Here is a 23,132-nt window from a genome sequence, read left to right as displayed (position 1 = left end):
GATTTTCTGAGGTGTTTCCTATATTAATTTGATTATTGATGACTTCAGTCACCATCTCTATGTCAAAACAGTCTTTCCCCAAACATACAGTGATTTAAAAGCAATCAATTTAAGGGAAAATGTAGAATTGCAGTGCTTTACAAAGTGTGTATATCTAATCAGAGACGATCAAGCATATAGGAAATAAAATGGCAATTACTTTTATTTGCTAGTTACAAATCATGACAAATGCCATTCTGAAAATAAAATTCAAAATTTAGATCTATTTGTGTGGACAGTATATGTGCTTTATTATATTGTCATGTTTTGCTTTATAATCAAATGTCTGTTTATATGCTAAATAGCTTATCAAAAATGTCTTTAGTTATCAAAAAAAAAACTAAGAATATAAGGATGCCAAAATTTGTGCTTTTGGTTTTATTCCTGTGATTGTATTTGACCCTCTTCTTACAAGTTGCACCTCTGATAACCACTCCACTGAACTAGTATTTATTGAGCAATTATTTAGTTTATAGTCTCTGTGCTAGAACATAGTGATACAGAGATGAGTAAAGCATGACTCCTGTCCTTACAGGAGACGGACATATACACAGCAACTGTAATATGTACTTTAAAATCCATGCAAGCAGTATAAATTGGATTATTCAAAACAGTCGAGGGTGTGAGTCTTTCAGGGTAGGAGAAATGGGAGAATGTGACATTGGAACTGAGAATACAGGGAAGTATGTCAAGGGTCCCCAAGGCCATCCCTAGTTTCTATGGTTCACTAGACGGATTCACAAGACTTTGCATATAGTTGTTTCCATGGCTGTGATTTATTATGGCAAGAGGATACAATACATGAACAGCAAAGCGAAAGGGAGCGTGGGGTGAATCCCAGAGGAAACCGGGCACGATGTTCCAAGAGTCCTCTCCCAGGCAAGTCACGCAGGATGCACATAATTCTTCCAGCCAGGAATTGTGACAACACAGGTGAAATGTTGTCTGTCAGGGAAGCTCATTAGAGACACACCGTCCAGGGATTGTATCGAGGGTTGGTCACATAAGCACCCTCTGCCTGGCATATCAAAATGCCAGACTCCCAGAAGGAAAGCATGCTCAGATGCTCAGCAGGAAGCATATTGTTTGCACAAACCATTTAGGCTCAGTGAGCCATACTTATCAGGGAATGATGGGAACTCTCCCAAAATCTACATTCCCACAGGTGGGTGGAGAGCTAACCTTGAAATCCAGCCTTTCTAAAGGAAAGCAAGCTCAGTCCTGGTAGGTTAACTCTTTTCTGCACAGGTGAACAGGACCTATCCAGGCAGAGTTGGTGGAGAATTGATTTCAGGCTGAGGAAACATCAAGAAAGGACTCAAAGGTATGAAAAATGATTCAGAATATTTCCTTCAGCAAGATGTGAAAGCCTAAATACAATAGGAGCTGCTCAGAATGTAAAATCCACACTCCTCAGGCCCTGAGGTGATCCCAGTGTCCCTAAACAGACATCATCTTATAGAGAGGAATAAAGCAGTGATTGTGTTCATTCAAAACATTTTCCTCCTTTGTCTGTGTCATTCATATAGAGATGTATTTCTAGTTTGGAATATCTAGCTATTTGTCTTGGTTCAGTGTTTTGTTTTTTCTCATGGTGTGTAGGGTTTCTGACCATCACACATTTGAACTTTTATAGTTCAAAGATCTCTCTCACAGTACAGTGGAGAGTGTAATATTGTCCTGGGTGAGGAATATGTACTATCAGAGATGACACTTCAGAACAGAGTACATCTATAAAAGTGATCGACGTGAAATGTTATTTGTATCACTAGTGCTTACTGCATTAACTATAAACTGTGGAATTGTGCTCTGTCTTTTTCCCAGCCAGATGAAGACATGCTTCAGTGTCTATCAGATCCTTACTTGTACAATCAAAAGCTGAACCATCCCTCTATTTCACTAAGAGAGAAATGAAAATTGTTAAGCTCATAAATATTTCACTACAGATTGCTATGTATTAGCTGCTCACTGTTGAATGCAGCTGCTGTGAAATGCAGATAATTCTCTACTGAGGGCTTGAGGACAACCTCTATTTCAATAAATATTATGACTCATACTGATTTATGAGTTCCATGCTTTCCCTGACAGGCAAGATGGAATATGTTAGCCTTATTAATGCAATTGGTATGATGTACTCAAAGAACTAGGCCTCAATTTTAGAGATTTAGCTGCTTGGGTATGTTACCATTAAAAACATGCATGGTCCTTAGTGGTATAGAAATATATATCTTATAAAACACTGTACAAATAGTATCTCTGATTTAGTTCAGAAATATATTAGAAAATATATATTGTTTATCTTTCATTTTGTTAAACTTATGAAATTTTGAAGGAATTCCAAAACTTAAAAAAGGCATAAAAATAAAGGTTTCTTATCTTTTTTGTTCTCTTCCTCATGGAAAGTAAATTAGGACTCTGAAAGAAATGTGTGTGTGTCCTATTGCTGGTTTAACAAATTACCACAAACTTAGTAGCTTAAGGGCTTCCCAGGTGGCGCTAGTGGTAAAGAACCTGCCTGCCAATGCAGGAGACATAAGAGACACAGGTCTGATCCCTGGGTCAGGAAGATCCCCCCGAGGAGGGCATGGCAACCCACTCTAGTATTCTTACCTGGAGAATCCCATGGCCAGAGGAGCCTGACAGCAACCCAAATATATTATCTTGCAGCTGGGGAGTCAGAAGTCCAAAATGGGCTTTACAGGGCTACAACCAAGGTATGGGCATGGGCTATGTTCCTTTCTGGAAGCTTGAAGGAAAAATCTGTTTCCCTGCCTTTCTCTCAGCTTCTAGAAGCTACCTGCATTCCTTGACTTGTGACCCCGTTCTCCATCTTCAAAGCCAGCAGCATAGCACCTCCAAATTTCTCTCACTCTCACCTTTGTTTCCATTGTCATCTCTTTTTCTGACTCTGATACTCTAAGAAAGATCCTTATCATCAACAATGGGCCCACCTAGAGAAACCAAGTTTGTCTCCTCATCTCAAGATCCCTAATTTAATCACATTAGCAAATTCCATTTTGCCATGTAAGGTGTCATAGTCCCAGGTTCTGGAAATTAAGATGTGGACATTTGGGGACTTTCTGGAGGTCCAGTGGTTAAGACTCTGTTCTTCTAATACAGGGGATGCAGTTTTGCTCCCTGGCTGGGTAACTACAGTCCCACATGCTGCGTGATGTGGCCCAAAAGAAAAAAAAAAATGTGGACATTTTGGGGAAGTCCTTATTCTGTCCATAGCAACCGCCATATCTCTATTTTTTTCATCCACCCATATATCTATTTTGTATAATCATAAACACTGTAAAAGTGATAGTGAAAGTGAAGTCACTCAGTCATGTCTGATTCTTTGCGACCCCATGGACTGTAGCCTACGAGGCTCCTCTGTCCATGGGATTTTCCAGGCAAGGGTACTGGAATGGGTTGTCATTTCCTTCTCCAGGGGATCTTCCCAATCCAGGGTTTGAACTTGGGTCTCCTGCATTGCAGGCAGATGCTTTACCATCTGAGCCACCCGGGAAGCCAAGCACCATAAATTATTCAAAGCCAATTAATGGTATTCAACCAAATTTGAGCCATTTAGTAAGTATTGACTGAGTACCTCATACTTGCCTTGTAATATTCTAGATGCTGTGAAAACAGCAAGTAGCCAAATAAAATGTATTCTCATGGAGATTATATTCTAGAAGGAGAAATAGATAAATTGATATTTGAAATATTCTGAATATTTGGTACTATGAAGAAAAGTAATTCAGAGTTAGATGGGAGAGTGTGATAGTATATGTATTATAACTACTGCTCATTTACCATTGAATGTGGTCAGTGATGACCTCTCTGAAGGTGCAATCTAATAAGTTGAACACTGCCCCCCCCAAAGATATAGTGTGTTAGTCACTCAGTTGTGCCCAACTCTTTGTGACCCCATGGACTGTAGCCTGCCATGCTGTTCTCCAGGACATCTTCCTGACCCTGGGATCAGACCTGAATCTCCTGCACTGCAGGTAGAGACTTCACCATCTGAGCCACCAGGGAAACTCCCCAAAAGATATATCCAAGTCCAAACCCTGGTATTTTTGAGTATGACCTTATGTGGAAATCGTTTCTTAGCAGATATAATTAAGAATCTTGAGATCATTCTGGTTTCAGAGTGGGCCTCAAATCCAGTGATGGGTGTGCTTAAAAGAGACAGAACAGGAGAAGACACAATGATGAGGGTCATTTAAAGACAGGGGCAGAGACTGGAGTGACCTGTCTATAAGCCACGCATCACCAGGGATTCCTGGCACTGCCAGAAGCTAGGCGAGAGGCAGGGAAGGGATTCTCCCACTCAGCCTCCAAAAGAAACTAACCCTGCCGACACCTCGATTCTGGACTTCTGCCCTCCAGAATTGTGAGAGAATACATTTCTGTAGTTCTAAGCCACCCAGTTTGTGATCATTTTTTACAGTAGCCTTAGAAAACTAAGACTGTCAGCTCTTGAACTTAGACCTGTTTGGAATGAGAAAACAAGTCATACAGATGTTTGAAGGAAAAGCAATATAGACAGAGTACACAGATGTGGGAGCAACTTTGTACTATCCAAATAACCACTAGGGGGGACAGCACGAGTGGCACCCAGAAAGGAAGGGGGGAGAAAATGTTTGAAGATGACTTCTGAACTCCTCTACAGACCAGATCTGGCAGGGAGTACCTTGTGAGCTATAGTAAGGATTTAGGATTTTACTCTGTTCTGTACTTTAATATGGGCTTCCCTGGTGGCACAGACAGTAAAGAATCTGCCTGCAATGCGGGAGACCCAGGTTCATTCCCTGAGTCGGGAAGATCTCCTAGAGAAGGGAATGGCAACCCACTGCAGTATTCTTGCCTGGAGAATCCCATGGACAGAGGAGCCTGGCAGACTAAGTATAGTTGTGACCTAGTAATAGGTAGAATTCTAGATTTAATACTTTACCTTTTTTCTTGTACATGATAGTTTTTAATAGCCAGAGGAAGTAATTGTGACATAATTCGCTAATCACAAAATCAGATTATATTCTGATAGGCTCCAGCAAATTCCAATAACTTAACTATCAAATTTGTAAGTAATATTGGCTTTGGCCTGAACGAAGATTGATTGGTTCCTCCACCTCCAACACACAAGTGTGCCTTTCCTTTTGTGACTGCTTATAAAAAAATCTGATCAGCTTCTTAAGCAGCACTATTCTGTATACAGTAGTACTGCTGATACACTTTGATATTCACACAAGATAACCCTTCCTATCAGTGAGACCAGAGGTCACAGACTGTACAGTGAGAATTCCGCACAAAATCTAGAAGCTTTACTTGCTCATCAAAGTGGCAAACTGGTAACAAAATGAATGAAACCGTTTCACCCTCCCCTGCTGGTCTCCACTAATGCTAACTCAAGAAACCAGAAAACGTTATCGAGAGGTGGCTGAAGAAATAGACTCAAAATTAATGAATGACTTCTTAAAATGTGCAATGTGTTATCATAGTTGCTAAGAAAATTATAATGAGATAGGAAGTTATATCTCTAACGACATCTCTAGGTTAAGAAATAAAGGTCAAGTCTTAGAAAATGAAAGATAATGTTCTAATGACTTTAAAACTGTGTAATTTGGTAGGGTCATCTCAAGGAAATAAGTAATGCAAAGAAGCATTATCAATGTGAGTTTGCTAAGAGATGCTTTACTTCTGTAACACTTGTCCCTCCCTCTACTGTGTACAATGTAAATATTTGCATTGTATGTCCATCAATGAAACTAAAATCAACCATCCTCCAACTTCTGTCTCCATATATGTATATATACATTGTATACATATATATATACAGTGAGTTCTGTGGGCAGGAAAAAGAACAAAAGATGCATGTAAGATTGTATCTGCTCATTTTCCAATGCTGTTTCATTTTGCTTTCTATCTCATATTAAAATGTTCTGTGTGACAAAAGAAAATTTCAGTTGTGTGAAATTAAACAGCAAAAGAAGACCGAGTCTTGATTTTAGAATCTTAGCTGTTACTTAGAACATTTCACGCCCTTTTCTAAGGGAGCACCTGCTAAGTTCATTTGATTCCAGTGTGGAAATCTCTGTAACACTTTGAGTAGATAAGGATAATCTAGAAATGTGAACTTGAGCAGAGGAATGATGACAGTTCTGTGCCTACAAAAAACTTTGCTTTAATAAGGGCTATTACAATCCAGTGAAAGTCGCTCAGTCATGTCCGACTCTTTGTGACCCCATGGACTATATAGTCCATGGAATTCTCCAGACCAGAATACTGCAGTAGGTAGCCTTTGAAGGAATCTATCCATATAGCCCACTAAATTATCCTCAGAGAGATTGTTACCATATAGTGATGCAGTTATACTGAGTGCCAGGGTTAGCATTGCAAACCCAAGGTTCTAGTCCTGCCTTTATTATTAGCAGGATGAGTGACCTCATGCAGGTCACTTAACCTCACTGTAATTCTGGTTCCTTAAATTTAAAGTGAGCCCCGGGGGGGGGGGGGGGGCGGGGCGGAGGGACAGGAAAAAAAACCCACATTGTCATTTTAGGCTGTATAAAATATGGAAAAGGTTTCATTTTAAAACATCACCAATGTTATCAAAACCATATACCTAGATACCTACAAGTGATCTAAGTACAACTTATTCATATAGATGGTGTATCTAGACTACATATACTACTTATGTGTCCTTTTAAATGTGAAGGTGTTAGCCAGAGATGTAAATTCTGTCACTGAGGAAAGTTAGATACCTTGAGGAAAAATATAAATCAGTCTTTTCAGTTTCAATTTTCTATCTCAATCTGTGCTATCTTTGGTTTGACATAGTTAAATTTTTTATCCTAGGCACAAAAGTGAAAACCTTATGATCTGAAGCCATTTTTAGTTACTTCTCCCATGCTTTTTCATTGTTTATAGTTTAATATGCAAATAAAACGTTTTAGAAAAATTATTGCCAAATTTATATATTTTGAAGTTTTATCTCATAAATATGATCCATTCTGTTCAACCATTACATATTTTATTTAAAATAATCTGATATAAAGAAAAGTAGATGCATGTCCCTACCCAGTAGACACAATTCTTCAATAGAATTCAACCCTTTATGAGTGAGCAGAAGTATATTTCACTGAAAAATGTGAAACTTATCATAAATTTTCAAATGATGGCAACTAACAGTAGAGAAAAGAAAAGCTATGAAAAAGAAGAAAAGCTATGACCAACCTAGACAGCATATTAAAAAACAGAGATGTTACTTTGCTGACAAAGGTCCATCTAGTCAAAGCTATGGTTTTTCCAGTAGTCGTGTATGGATGTGAGAGTTGGACTATAAAGAAAGCTGAGTGCCAAAGAATCGATGCTTTTGAACAATGGTGTTGGAGAAGACTCTTGAGAGACCCTTGAACTGCAAGGAGGTCAAACCAGTCCATCCTAAAGGAAATCAGTCCTGAATATTCATTGAAAGGACTGATGCTGAAGCTGAAACTGAAATACTTTGGCCACCTGATGCAAAGAACTGACTCATTGGAAAAGACCTTGATGGTGGGCAAGATTGAAGGCAGGAGGAGAGGGGACAATAGAAGATGAGATGGTTGGATGGCATCACCGACTTGATGGACATGAGTTTGAGCAAGCTCCGGGAGTTGGTGATGAACAGGGAAGCCTGGTGTACTGTAGTTCATGGGGTCACAAAGAGTCTGACATGACTGAGCAAATGAACTGAACTGAACAGTAACCAAGACTGTTGCAGAAGAATGTACCAGTTAGGTTGTAGGAGAATGAGCACCTATTATCATGCATGTAAATGAAAATTGTTGACTCAGCCTCATACTCTATATGATCTGTGTAGAGTATTTTCCTCCACTTTGGGTTATCTCCAGTTTAATTATTTTTGGTCATACCTTTTCATTGGAACTAATATTTACTTCTGATTGCTTCCTAATCTTCTGTGGCTAAAGCTTGCTAGATGCTATGTGGAAAACTAAAATCAAGTCAACACATCTGTGAGTTGAAGCTTTTTTTTTTTTCTCTAAAAGAGCAAGAATCTATTTTATTAATTTATCCCCAAAGGAATAGCCCTTTTGACATATGTGTAGACCCTCTCACCTCAGGGATTTCAAATAGTGGCACATAGGACATTGGTGATACAGACTTTATATAAAAGGCAAAAGCAACTTTTGTTTGTATTTATGCTTTTGTTTGTATTTCATATTATTTTTGTTTGGGATACTTTAGCCATGTTTTTCATGGAAGCAATAAAGTTTGATAGAAGTTGGACCAAACAGAGCCTGGACCAATCTCAAGAAAGTTGTGCTCTGGTCTGGACTATGCCACTGACTTATCATGTACCTCCAGTTTACCTGTCCTTAAATAAGAACATCAAAACCTGCTTTTGTCATCCTCATGAGGATAACTGCAAGAAAAACTATAGTAAGCTGCTAGAAAATCTTTTATTTTTAAGAGGAAGTACAACTTAGTCTTTGTTGCTATATTATGAAATTCTCACTCATATTTCGATTTATATTAAACTTTTAAAATGTACCTGAATATTGCTAGCCTGCCTCGAGGCCTGTCTCTGAGTCCCAGTTATACAATCTGTATTTTCCCAGATGTAGTATAAGGCAAAACTTGTCTAGGTGCTGGAATGCCTGATAACCAAGAAAAAACAGTTCCCCGAACAGTTGTATTTCATGGAGTAGACAGAACTCTGTACTCTATATAATGAACCATTTTTCCCTCGGGTATTGATAAGTACTCTGAAGAGAAGAATGCCGTATATTGAATAGGAAGTGTCAGGAGAAGGGGATACTTCAGTATAGAGAAATAAGAGAAGATCTTTCTGAGATGTGTGACCTGAGAGTTGAGACCTGACAATTGAGAACTACTGAGCAATCCAAAGGTCTTAGAGACAAGCATTCCAGGCAAAGAAACAAAAGGGCCTAAGACTCCTGAGACCTGAAGGAGCTTAGCAAGATGGAGGAAGCTGAGGCTTACTAGACTGGACAGAAGTGAAGTGGGCCAAGAGTATTGGATCAGGCTGGAGAGACAGCCAGAGGCCAGATCAGATGAGACCTTGCTAGCCAGGACAAGGTGTTTGCATTTTATTCTTAGTCCAAAGGAAAGCCATCGGGGAAATCTGCAGATTGTTAAAATGAATTTCCTCAACATGACAGAATTGGAGCGGGGAGTGTTTACTCAGCATATTATCTAGAAAACTTCACCCCAATTCCTCTAGCTTTCTCTGTCTCTTTCTCAACAATAGTGAAACTGTTTCATTTCCTTCCCACCCACCCCCCCCACCCCAAACACCTTCCTCTTTGGCATTGGTGTACCTATTCTCAGCCCCCCTGGCTGAGGATAGTCCATTGGGAATATTATTTCTCTTCTCAACTCTTCTTCTTGCAATGAGAATCCTCATACTTTTCAAAATGGGAAAAATTCAGGTGAGTAAAATTCTTCCATTCTACATACCATCTACCTACTTAAGCCTTTGCTCAAGGGCACGGATTTATTTGTACATTCAAGAGTACTTCCTGTGCCTGGCCTTGTGGAACTCTTCCTTTGGATTTTTCTCAAGGGCCTTTGGAGATGCTTCCAGGTTAGGCATGACCATGTATTTCAAAATTTAGCCCATCAGTTCTCGGGCCTCGCACATGTGCCAACTCTCTGTGCCAAATCTCATTCGGTTTAATCAGGACCCGGCCAAGGCCTCTCCAAGGAACAAGAAGATATGATTACTTTATGGAAAGACTCAAGGTATTGGGTTGGCCAAGAAAAGTTTGTTTGGGTTTTTCCATAAGCCGTTGGCCACACATTTTTGGCAAACCACTACAAGATCACCATAAGTGAGCTGGTGTGGATCATCCTCTCCCTTGCTGGAATTCACAAGGTGGTCTGGGGTGGGTGGCAACTGTGGAGGGCAGGACAAGAATATAGTAACCTTCCAGAGGGCCCGTAGTTTCATTGAGTTAGACAAGGCTGTGGTCCATGTGATCAGTTTGGTTAGTTTTCTGTGATTGTGGTTTTCATTCTGTCTGCCCTCTGATGGATAAGGATAAGAGGCTTATGGAAGCTTCCAGATAGGAGAGACTGACTGAGGAGGTAACTGGGTCTTGTTCTGATGGGTAGGGCCATGCTCTTTAATCCAATTTTCTCTGTTCCCTCCCTGTTGTTTGACCTGAGGCCAAACTATGGCGGAGGTAATGAAGATAATGGCAACCACCTTCAAAAGGTCCCATGCATGCACTGCTACACTCAGTGCCCCCAACCCTGCAGCAGACAACTGTCAACCCATGCCTCCACAGGAGACTCCTGGACACTCACGGGCAAGTCTGGGTCAGTCTCTTGCGGGGTCACTGCTCCTTTCTCCTGGGTCCTGGTGTGCACAAGGTTCTGTTTGTGCCCTCCAAGACTCTGTTTCCCCAGTCCTGTGTAAGTTCTGGCGGCTCTATGGTGGGGTTAATGGCGATCTTCTCCAAGAGGGCTTATGCCATACCCGGGTCTGCTGCACCCAGAGCACCGGCCTCTGTGGCAGGCCACTGCTGACCCGTGCCTTTGCAGGAGACACTCAAACACAGTTCTAGCCCAGTTTCTGTGGAGTCTCTGGGTCCTGGTGCACACAAGGTTTGTCTGAGCCCCGTGAGCATCTCTGGTAGGTAAGGTATTTGATTCTAAACACGATTTTGCCCCTCCTATGATCTTGCTGGGGCTTCTCCTTTGCCCTTGGACATGGGGTATCTTTTTTTGGTGAGATCCAACATTCTCCAGTTGAAGGTTGTTCAGCAGCAAGTTGTAGGTTTGGAGTTCTCATAGAAGAAGATGAGCGCATGTCCTTCTACTCCACCATCTTAAAAGTCACTATACACATGGATATCACCAGATGGTTGATACCAAAATGAGATTGATTATATTCTTTGCAGCTAAAGATGGAGAAGCTCTATACAGTCATCAGAAACAAGACCAGGAGGTGACTGTGGCTCAGATCATGAACTCCTTATTGCCAAATTCAGACTTAAGTTGAAGAAAGTAGGGAAAACCACTAGACCATTCAGGTATGACCTAAATCAAATCCCTTATAATTATACAGTAGAAGTGACAAACAGAGTCAGGGGATTAGATCTGATAAACAGAGTGCCTGAAGAACTATGGACAGATTTTCATTACATTGTACAGGAGGCAGTGATCAAGACCATCCCCAAGAAAAAGAAATGCAAAGGTTGTCTGAGGAGGCCTTACAAATAGCTGAGAAAAGAAGAGACACTAAAGGCAAAGGAGAAAAGGAAAGATGTACCCATTTAAATGCAGAATTCCAAAGAATAGCAAGGAGAGATAAGAAACCCCTCTTCAGTGATCAATGCAAAAAAAATCGAAGAATATAATAGAATGGGAAAGACTAGAGATCTCTTCAAGAAAACTAGAGATACCAAGGGAACATTGCATGCAGATTTGGGCACAATAAAGGACAGAAATGGTATGGACCTAACAGAAGCAAAAGATATTAAGAAGAAGTGGCAAGAATACACAGAAGAACTGTACAAAAAAGATCTTCATGACCAAGATAATCATGATGGTGTGATCACTCAGCTAGAGGCAGACATCCTGGAATGTGAAGTCAAGTGGGCCTTACAAAGTATCTCTATGAACAAAGCTAGTGGAGATGATGGAATTCCAGCTGAGCTATTTCAAATCCTGGAAGATGATGCTGTGAAAATGCTGCACTCAGTATGCCAGCAAATTTGGAAAACTCAGCAGTGCCCACAGGACTGGAAAAGGTCAGTTTTCATTCCAATCCCAAAGAAAGGCAATGCCAAAGAATGTTCAACCTGGCACACAATTGCACTCATCTCACACGCAATCAAAGTAATGTTCAAAATTCTCTAAGCCAGGCTTCAACAGTACGTGAACCATGAAATTTCAGATGTTCAAGCTGGATTTAGAAAAGGCAGAGGAACCCAAGATCAAATTGCCAACATCTATTGGATCATTGAAAAAGCAAGAGAGCTCCAGAAAAGCATCCACTTCTGCTTTATTGACTACACCAAAGCCTTTGACTATGAAGATCACAACAAACTGTGGAAAATTCTTAAAGAGATGAGAATACCAGATCACCTGACATGCCTCCTGAGAAATCTGTATGCAGGTCAAGAAGCAATGGTTAGAACTGGACATGGAACAATAGACTGGTTCCAAATTAGGAAAGTAGTATGTCAAAGCTGTATATTGTTACCCTGCTTATTTAACTTTTATGCAGAGTACATCATGCAAAATGCTGGGCTGGATGAAGCACAAGCTGAAATCAAGATTGCCAGGAGAAATATCAATAACCTCAGATATGCAGATAACACCACCCTTATGGCAGAAAGTGAAGAACTAAAGAGTTTCTTGATGAAAGTGAAAGAGGAGAGTGAAAAAGTTGGCTTAAAACTCAACATTCAGAAAGCTAAGATTATGGCATCTGGTCCCATCACTTCATGCCAAATAGATGGGGAAACAATGGAAACAGTGAGAAAATTTATTTTGGGGGACTCCAAAATCACTGCAGATGGTGACTTCAGCCATGAAATTAAAAGACACTTGCCCCTTGAAAGAAAAGCTATGACCAACCTAGACAGCATATTAAAAAGCAGAGACATTACTTTGGCAACAAAGGTCCTTCTTCTCAAAGCTGTGGATTTACCAGTAGTCATGTACTGATGTGAGAGTTGGACCATAAAGAAATCTGAGTGCTGAAGAATTGATGCTTTTGAACTGTGGTGTTGGAGAAGACTGTTGAGAGTACCTTGGACTGCAAGGAGATCCAACCTGTCCATCCTAAAGGAAATCTGCCCTGAATATTCATTGGAAGAACTGATGCTGAAGCTGAAACTCCAATACTTTGGCCACCTGTTGTGAAGAACTGACACATTTGAAAAGACCCTGATGCTGGGAAAGACTGAAGGTATGAGGAGAAGGGGATGACAGAGGATGAGATGGTTGGATGGCATCACCGACTCAATGGACATGAGTTTGAGTAAGCTCCGAAAGTTGATGATGGACAGGGAGGCCTGGCATGCTGCAGTCCATGGGGTTGCAAAGAGTCTGACATGACTGAGCAACTGAACTGAACTGAATTCCAGAGGACATTTACATCATCACTGCTCACAGAGGCCATGCTGATTTGGAATCCTGTGGCTTCAAGCAGCTAGGGCTCAGCTTCATCCCTATAGAGTTTTCAGTTGGCTCTGCACACCTTTCTCTCCTTCAGACTTGAGCAGCTTTGCAGACAGTGCAAATATTGCCCATGTTCTTTCAATGAAGTCTAAGATTACTCAATAATACTTGACTATTCATCATTCCTGTAATAAGTGGAACTCCCCACCTTCTAAACTCAGTCTACTGTGCCCTTCTGGGTAGCCCCTCATGGGCATTCTCCCAGTTCTTTACATGTAGAATAGAATGGACTCCTTCTTTTTATTCTCTCTGAGATGAAATTGGGAATTTGACATCTGAGTCCTAGTATCTGTCCACATCACTATGCTACCTTGCTTTAAGTCAGTAAGAAAATATGCCACCAAATTTGTAGTTTTTATTAGTCTCTTTGGGGACACTGGGGAAAGTGCCTAAAAAAAAAAACCTAGATGATCTTTCACATAGGCATTTCTCAGTATTTCTAACTTTAAAATCATCTTGACCCAGATTTCTCTATAGCTCTGGTTGTGTTTTCAAGACCATTCAGGGCTCCTGCTTCATATATCATGCCACTTTCTACCTAAGTTCTTGGGATAAGTCAATCATGATGAAAATACACAATTAGCTTAGCATTTTATCTAACTTGTTGCTAGGTACCTTTGGTCAACCCTGAGAAAGTAGCCCTAAATATCACTTGATTATGTAGATGTGTTGTGTTGTGTTACTCGCTTAGTTGTGTCTGGCTCTTTGCAACCCCATGGACTGTAGCCCTCCAGGCTCCTCTGTTCGTGAGATTTCCCAGGCAAGAATACTGGAGTGGGTTGCCATTTCCTTCTCCAGGGGATTTTCCCAGCCCCAGGATCGAACCCACATCTCCTGCATTGCAGGCAGATTCTTTACCATATGAACTACCAGGGAAAATAGAGTAAATATATAGAAAATACAGTACTGCCCGTAAAAGGCCTGTTGATCCACCCATAAAAACAAAAGGCTAGATTCAATTCCAGATTCCTAAAAAATAGATTCTATGGAGGGTTTTTTTCTTATTTTTTTAGTTTTCTGCCCCGTATTAAATTTCACAAATATCCAACTAAGGAGGGTTTCAATCAGTGCATCATACTGAAATGGTCTTAAGAATCCTTCTTTAGGTATTTATGACTCCCTCTGAAGTTCCCTCTTCAAATCAGCCCCTCAAATTTCTCACCTTCTCTGTTATCTGGACCCCTCCAAGCTCACCTCCATTGTCTGTGCATGGTTCTCCTCAGTTAAGCCTTGATCTGCACACAGGTTATACTCTGACATGCATCTACTCGTGGGAGCTTTGGGTCCTTTTCTGTTCTGACTGATTTTCTTGTGAGCCATTTCTTTTTTTTTTTTTTTTTTTTAATATTTAGTCATTCATATGGCTGTATCAGGTCTTAGTTGCAGCGTGAGAACTCTTAGTTGTGGCATGTGGGAATCTAGTTCCCTGACCAGGGATTGAACCCAGGCCCCTGCATTGGGAATACAGAGTCTTAGCCACTGGACCACCAGGGAAGTCCCATGAGCTGTTTCCTTTTCCCTCTTCCCATCCTCACCTCCACAACTCTGGTAAAGAAAAAAATTAAAATAATAAAAATAAGAAGCCTTTCTTGGCTCTTGCTTATTGCTAGAATAAGGTTCTGTTTAATTCAACAAATATGTATGGACTGCCTAATGAATATTATGGATGGCAATAATCAGAATTACAAGGTATTCTTAAAACATTGTTAAGCTCTTCAGATATTTTAGCGTGAGCTGTTTGCTTCAATTCAAATTCACACAGAGGCTGCTCTTGAAAAATTTCCCACAAGCCCAGGGAACACTCCTCAGATTTACAGCAATGAAAACATAAAGGAAGCCACTCACTTAGGGGCGACCAAGCTGTAGAGAAGTGATGAATGCCAAGCCAGGTTGCCAGAAACTGATTTATAAACCAGAATGCTGATTCATCAAATGAAATGGGAGATGAATCTGGTAAGATAACTGGCATCAATCATTTGAACAGGGCACACTCCCTGTTAATGAATAAGTCCATTGAAGAGACTAAATTGCAGATCTGAAGGCTTCTTGAGACAAGTAATTAGAAAGAAGAGGAAGGAATGTTAAGGGGCATTCTTTTAAACTCAGGTTGCTCAGACACTGTGTTCCTCCCAATCTTGAGGGTTTTATGATCTGAAAAATCTGGCAGCTGACACTGCCAGTTCTTACCTTTCAGGTGGTTTTTGTCCCTTCCTCATTCAGGCCACCACCCTTGTCTTGAGACAACAAAGTCCCAATACTGTTAGAAAGATTTAGGTTAGAGCTTACTTTGCATTCATGATACTTCGTCTCTTCTGCTTTTAGGAGACAAACTAGAGAATTCAGTACAAGTATCTGGGGAGCACCTTAAACTCATCTGCCACCTTTTAAAAAATCTATTTTATTGAAGTATTGATTTCCATTGTTGTGTCAGTTTCTGGCACACATCAAAGTGATTTGTTATATATAACAGTTTGCATCTACTAATCCCAGATTCCCACTCCAACCTTCTTCCAAGCCCCCTCACATTTGGCAAACATGAGTCTCTTCTCTAGGTCTGTGATTCTGTTTCTGTTTCGTAGATAGGTTCATTTGTGTCGTATTTTTAGATTCCATCTGTAAGTGATAGCGAATGGTATGTGCCTTTCTCTGTCTGACTTGCTTCACTTAGTATGATCATCTCTAGGTCCATTCATGTTGCTGCAAATGGCATTCAATCACTCAGTTCAGTAGCTCAGTCGTGTCTGACTCTTTGTGACCCCATGGACTGCAGCACACCAGACTTCCCTCACCATCACCAACTCCCAGAGCTTGCTCAAACTCATGTCCATAGAGTTGGTGATGCCATCCAACCATCTCATCCTTTGTTGCCCCTTTCTCCTCCTGCTTTCAATCTTTCCCAGCATCGGAGTCTTTTCAAATGAGTCAGTTCTTCACAACAGGTGGCCAAAGTATTGGAGTTTCAGCTTCAGCATCAGTCCTTCCAATGAATATTCAGGCAAATGGCTTTCTTTTCTTCTTTTTATGGCTGAATAATATTCCTTTTCATTTATGTATCACATCTTCTTTATCCATTCATATGTTCATAGACATTTAGGTTGCTTCCATTTCTTGGCTACTGTAAATAGTGCTTCAGTGAACATTGGGGTGCATATATGTTTTCAAAGTATGGTTTTCTCCAGATACAGGTCCAGGAGTGGGATTGCTGGATAATATGATAGCTCCATTTTTATTTTTTTAAGGAACCTCCATACTATTCTCCATAGTGGCTGTACCAAATTACACTGTTGGTGTAGGAGGATTCCTTTTTCTCACACCCTCTGCAGCATTTGTTATTTGTAGACTGTTTAATGATGGCCCTTCTGACTGGTGTGAGTTGATACCTCATTGTACTTTTGCTTTGCATTTTTCTAATAATTAGCAATGTAGAGCATCTTATCATGTGCCTATTCATCAACTGCTTTTTATGTAGACCATTTTTATAATGAGTTATTTCAACAAATGAATAACCATGTCTGTTTCAGCTTAATGCTTATTAGCTTTAATTTTCAAAAAGTGGCCGTTTTCCCCATTCAGTTTAGCAACTACTTAATAAGCTCCTTGAGAGCAAGAAAACTCTTGGGAGGAAACAGAAATAAGCAAGACAATCCTCTACAGAAATTTACAGAAAGGTTCAAGCAATAACAGTAGTGACACAAGTTGGGAATAATTATGGTACAGAATTAAGAAATCATGTAAGACAGTCTTTTCCAGAAAATGAGATCATCACGCATCTGAGTGTGAGAACGGAGTGAGTTTTGAGCTGAACCTTCTAAGGCACATAGTTTTTTGCCAAGAGGAATGGGAAAGAGGCTGCTCTGCACAGTCGAAGTGATCTTGGTAAGCCACATTCTAGAATGAGAACAGCCCTAGGCATATTCAGAGACAAGTGATGGCACGGACCATATTTGAAGACTGTAAGGAGGACACAGGTTGGGTTGGCCAAAATAAACCCAAACAAACTTTTTGACCTGCCCTGCCAATTCTATTATGGCTATCAAAAGTCTAAACAAACAAAAAACACCCTCCAAAACACTAATCCTAATTATAACTACAAGTAAGTTAGTTAGCTTGTATATTTTTTACTTTTCTAGGTAACACCCAAATTTGAAAAGCCAGGACAATTAAAAGATAAGTATTAAGGCAATAACATAACATTTAGTGATTAAATAAATATGTTGGGAGCAACTTGATTATAATCAGTCATCAAATGCTGACCCATATTTAACCATTGTTCCTCAAAACTCTATTCTCAGTAAAATGAAACATGCAAAATTAGTATAAAGCCTTTAATTTCTCAACTTCTGGCAGTCCTGTTCAGCTCCAGAGTACCTGGTCATATGTCATTCTCTATTGTGTAATTTCACTCAGAGGTGCTGTATTTTTTGGTATTTTAATTGGTAAAAAATCGATAGTTAATCAGAAGAGAGTTGGAACTGTTAAATGGCAAGATTATCTTTAATTCATTTGTTTTTACTAATTAAAAATGAATAACTTATTTTCTTTTTATCTGTCATATAAATGATGGAAAGTAATCTCACTATATCTACCTTAGGACTTTTTTTCTGAGTCTTCTCTCATCCTCCTTCCAAATTTCTGAGGTATAATAAATGACTTTCTGCCTTCACATAAATTGCCCCTGAAATGTTTCTATAGTTTAGTGACAGCCATCTTCCACTTACTTCCAGGAGAAAGACTCTATTCACGCACTGTTCAGGCTCTTTCACTGGCTTGAGCAGCTTGCAACAGGGAAAAAAAATGTGACATTATCAAAGACTTTCTTGTGGCTTTTACTGTCCACTGTCTTCCAGTAACACATACTCATACCTAAGTGCTGAGGGGTGAGAAGATGGAGTGAAGAGACCAGAATGAATTGACCTCATGGAGACAGGGGCTTTCTAAGATGAAGTAGGAAAGATGTTGATGAGGTAGGAGCCACTTTAGGAATAAGTGTTTCATATGATATGTATTTTTTATTTTAATTCATTCTTGATCAGCTCAAAGTAAAAAAAAAAAAAAATATTGGAAGAATGTTATTCTACGTGGTCATTAGAATTGACAAGCCACCCCAGGGCAGGATTGTGGGCTGATCAGATTCTGAAATGCAGTGGCCCCACTTGCCTCCCAAATTTCTGTTCTTACTGTGACTTGAGCCAGTGACTTACTTCTCTACCATTAGATCAATTTTCTAACTTACCTAATAGAATTATACATTCTTGGTATTATAGTAATGATTAAAGTAATGCCATGTATGAAACATTAGCACAATACCTGGCACAGAGTAATCAGGCAATCCAACATCATGGATAAATAAGAGATATCAATCTCTTAAGAGATAATAAGAAATAAGAGATGATAAAAATAGATGTTGTTTCTTTATAGCACCTATTTCTTTGGTGTAGGTGGTTGTATACCTCTTTTATAAAAAGTATGTCTTCATAGACTATAGGGAACCCATGGCTGTTTCTGGGACACAATGTAAACGGATGCGTCATTATGCACAGTGGAGAAACAGAAGAATTTGGGAACTGGCATCCAAACCATTGAATCATGAAGACATTATTAGTGTAGGAATTTCCAACTAGCAAATTTCTCTATCTCTCAGAGAGAGAATGTCCTTTCATGTCAGTACAGGAGGCGATTCAGTTCAGTTCAGTTCACTCGCTCAGTCGTGTCTTACTCTTTGCGACCCCATGAATCGCAGCACGCCAGGCCTCCCTGCCCATCACCATCTCCTGGAGTTCACTCAGACTCACGTCCATCGAGTCAGTGATGCCATCCAACCATCTCATCCTCAGTCGTCCCCTTCTCCTCCTGCCCCCAATCCCTCCCAGCATCAGAGTCTTTTCCAATGAGTCAACTCTTCGCATGAGGTGGCCAAAGTACTGGAGTTTCAGCTTCAGCATCATTCCTTCCAAAGAAATCCCAGGGCTGATCTCCTTCAGAATGGACTGGTTGGATCTCCTTGCAGTCCAAGGGACTCTCAAGAGTCTTCTCCAACACCACAGCTCAAAAGCATCAATTCTTTGGCACTCAGCCTTCTTCACAGTCCAACTCCCACATCCATACATGACCACAGGAAAAACCATAGCCTTAACTAGACGGACCTTAGTCGGCAAAGTAATGTCTCTGCTTTTGAATATACTATCTAGGTTAGTCATAACTTTTCATCCAAGGAGTAAGCGTCTTTTAATTTCATGGCTGCAGTCACCATCTGCAGTGATTTTGGAGCCCCCCAAAATAAAGTCTGACACTGTTTCTACTGTTTTCCCATCTATTTGCCATGAAGTGATGGGACCAGATGCCATGATCTTTGTTTTCTGAATGTTGAGCTTTAAGCCAACTTTTTCACTCTCCTCTTTCACTTTCATCAAGAGGCTTTTTAGCTCCTCTTCACTTTCTGCCATAAGGGTGGTGTCATCTGCATATCTGAGGTCCTTGATATTTCTCCCGGCAATCTTGATTCCAGCTTGTGTTTCTTCCAGTCCAGCGTTTCTCATGATGTACTCTGCATAGAAATTAAATAAGCAAGGTGACAATATACAGCCTTGACCTACTTCTTTTCCTATTTGGAACCAGTCTGTTGTTCCATGTCCAGTTCTAACTGTTGCTTCCTGACCTGCATACAGATTTCTCAAGAGGCAGGTTAGGTGGTCTGGTATTCCCATCTCTTTCAGAATTTTCCACAGCTTATTGTGATCCACACAGTCAAAGGCTTTGGCATAGTCAATAAAGCAGAAATGGATGTTTTTTTGGAACTCTCTTGCTTTTTCCATGATCCAGTGGATGTTGGCAATTTGGTCTCTGGTTCCTCTGCCTTTTCTAAAACCAGCTTGAACATCAGGGAGTTCATGGTTCACGTATTGCTGAAGTCTGGCTTGGAGAAATTTGAGCATTATTTTACTAGCATGTGAGGTGAGTGCAATTGTGCGGTAGTTTGAGCATTCTTTTTCATTGCCTTTCTTTGGAATTGGAATGAAAACTGACCTTTTCCAGTCCTGTGGCCACTGCTGAGTTTTCCAAATTTGCTGGCATATTGAGTTCAGCACTTTCACGGCATCATCTTTCAGGATTTGAAATAGCTCCACTGGAATTCCATCACCTCCGCTAGCTTTGTTCGTAGTGATGCTTTCTAAGACCCACTTGACTTCACATTCCAGGATGTCTGGCTCTAGATTAGTGATCACATCATCATGATTATCTGGGTCGTGAAGATCTTTTTTGTACAGTTCTTCTGTGTATTCTTGCCACCTCTTCTTAATATCTTCTGCTTCTGTTAGGTCCATACCATTTCTGTCCTTTATCGAGCCTATCTTTGCATGAAATGTTCCCTTGGTATCTCTAATTTTCTTGAAGAGATCTCTAGAGACAAACAGTAAGCATCCACTGGAATTCACCTACCACCAAGTATAGATAGTATGTCTGTGTATGTATATACACACAAGTACAGCACCTACCATGTATGCTGATATAACATGGGATGGGAGAGGGATTTGTTGATGAATTCTTATATCTTTAAACACATTTGAAAGCTCTTGAGAGAGTTATCTTGTATTTAGTTATCTTAAAAGTTATCACCACAAAAATGGTAATTATGTTCATTTTGATCATTGGTGATCATTTTACAATATATTCATGTATCAAATCATTTGTCTACCTTAAACTTACACAATGCTATCTGTCAAAAATACATCAATAAACCTAGAACAATAAAAACAAGTATATATATATATATGTTCAAGTCCCGTAGGTTTGATTTTAGAAAATACTAGTCAGCACACTTAAGCTGCTTCTGCTGCTGCTGCTAAGTCACTTCAGTAGTGTCCAACTCTGTGCGACCCCATAGATGGCAGCCCACCAGGCTCCCCCATCCCTGGGATTCTCCAGGCAAGAACACTGGAGTGGGTTGCCATTTCCTTCTCCAATGCATGAAAGTGAAAAGTGAAAGTAAAGTCGCTCAGTTGCGTCCAACTCTTAGTGACCCCATGGACTGCAGCCTACCAGGCTCCTCCGTCCATGGATTTTCCAGGCAAGAGTACTGGAGTGGGGTGCCATTGCCTTCTCTGACACTTAAGCTACTCTCTTGAATTCTTTCTCTTGAATCTTGATATCAAGCTCAGAGTCACTGATGTGCTGGTAAGTCTTCAGACTTCCTAAAAGTACTTCACAGAGGAAAGGGGGCAATGTTGAAGTTGATCAGCTTCTCCTGAGGGTCTTGGACAAGTTGTGGTTCAGAAGTCATAATTATTGGAATGCAGTAAAATAATAGGTTGTATCTGTATCATGTATGACATTCCATCCTAAGAGAACTCAGGGGGCAGAACCCCATAATCAGAGTACTATTTCTGCAGGAAAACATGAATATTCACACTAAGTATGATTTTTTAAAAGATCATAAATAGCCTTAAGCAGTTTCAAGGGCATTTCTGCCACCAAATGATTTATATTACTGAAAAGCAGCTTTCAGTTTTTAGACCTTCTAGGAATTCTGAATTATAAGTAAGGAACTGCAGATCCATAGTGAATTCAGCTATCCAGGGAATCAGTATAAGACTCGCATTCCTCTCTGTTTTTCCACAGCCCCTAAAAGATTGGAAATTACTACTAGAATAGCCCTATATCTTGTAGTTTAATCAAGATGGAGAATTTGTGAATTATGTAATCACAGACATGCATGCGTGCTCAGTCCCTCAGTCATGTCTGACTCTTCTGCTACCCTATGGACTGTAGCCCGCCAGGCTCCTCTATCCATGAGATTTCCCAGGCAAGAATACTGGAGTGGGTTGCCATGCCCTCCTCCAGGGGATCTTCCCAACCCAGGGATCGAACCTACATCTCCTGCAGATCCTAATTTAGCAGGCGGATTTTTTACCACTGAGCCACCTGGGAAGCCCCAATCACAAACATAAGCATCTAAAAATTTATATACATATTGCATTATATTTATTGTCCTGTATAATTCTTCTTTTAGCAGCATTTACCAATGCATCCCAGTAGCCCCACTTGAACTAATATAGATTGCTTGCCTGGCCCAATGCAAACATCTAAATCATTGAAAAAAGACTTGGAAACCATAGCTGGAAATTAGACACCTATCTCTGCAACGAGATATTATGCAAAGAGAAAATGAGTTGAATACTTGAATCTGGAGCCCCTTCTCAGCTTCACTTGAAATAATTCTGCCTGAAAATTGCATAACATGAGTTCACTGATAAGAAAAGCAATGAGTTTTAATAAAATAAGTATGTCTAAATTTAAACTACCTTTCAGATTTCAAATGGTGTAAGGGAAAAAGTCCCTCAAAGGTTTAAAACCTACTGAAAACAAGAAAAGAAATGCAGAATAAAAATAAAGCAAGCCAAATCTCTACATCTATATCCTGATTTATATTTAACAATCCATCTATCTATTTATCTAGCTAGCTAGCTCTCATATTTTATTCAAGCCACTGTTAAAATGCAGAGTTATCAATGGAAAGCTAAAGACAGTTGCTCCCTTTCAAGTAAAATCTGACTTTTATGTATGGAGAACACCATCTTATGCCTCCTGCATCTTCTGTCTATCAAAAAAACATTATATAACATACTGATGCTCCAAATGTGGCTTTGTAAAGCTTTGAATCTAAGAGGGGCACCAGAAATCCCCTTCGATTAAAAGAACCTGCAATCTAGTTAGAAAAGATGCTACTAGGGCCATGTGGATTGAAAGGGCACGCAATATGCCATAAAGTGTTATGCCCATGATAAGAGTTGCTTGATTATCGAGCATTCACATTCACAGCTAGTACCTCAGAACCCTTATTTTCCCATTTGGACTCTGTTCAAACCCAGAGACCACATGTGCCTTGG

At 40.1% G+C, this 23,132-nt stretch overlaps 1 protein-coding gene and 1 non-coding gene across 2 annotated transcripts in view; one reads left to right on the top strand and one right to left on the bottom strand.

The window, feature by feature from the left end:
* Positions 1–23,132, top strand: part of IL1RAPL1 (interleukin 1 receptor accessory protein like 1) — a 684,278-nt gene that overhangs the window by 546,824 nt on the left and 114,322 nt on the right. The gene's annotated exons all lie outside the window — the stretch shown is intronic.
* On the bottom strand, positions 14,671–14,742 carry TRNAG-CCC (transfer RNA glycine (anticodon CCC)). Its single transcript has one exon. It is a non-coding gene; the product is annotated as a tRNA-Gly (tRNA).

The sequence above is a fragment of the Capricornis sumatraensis genome, chromosome X, assembly GCF_032405125.1.
Source record: "Capricornis sumatraensis isolate serow.1 chromosome X, serow.2, whole genome shotgun sequence".
Classification (NCBI taxonomy): domain Eukaryota; kingdom Metazoa; phylum Chordata; class Mammalia; order Artiodactyla; family Bovidae; genus Capricornis; species Capricornis sumatraensis.
Note: the sequence above shows the minus strand (reverse complement) of the source record. Positions and strands in the feature narration are given on the sequence as shown.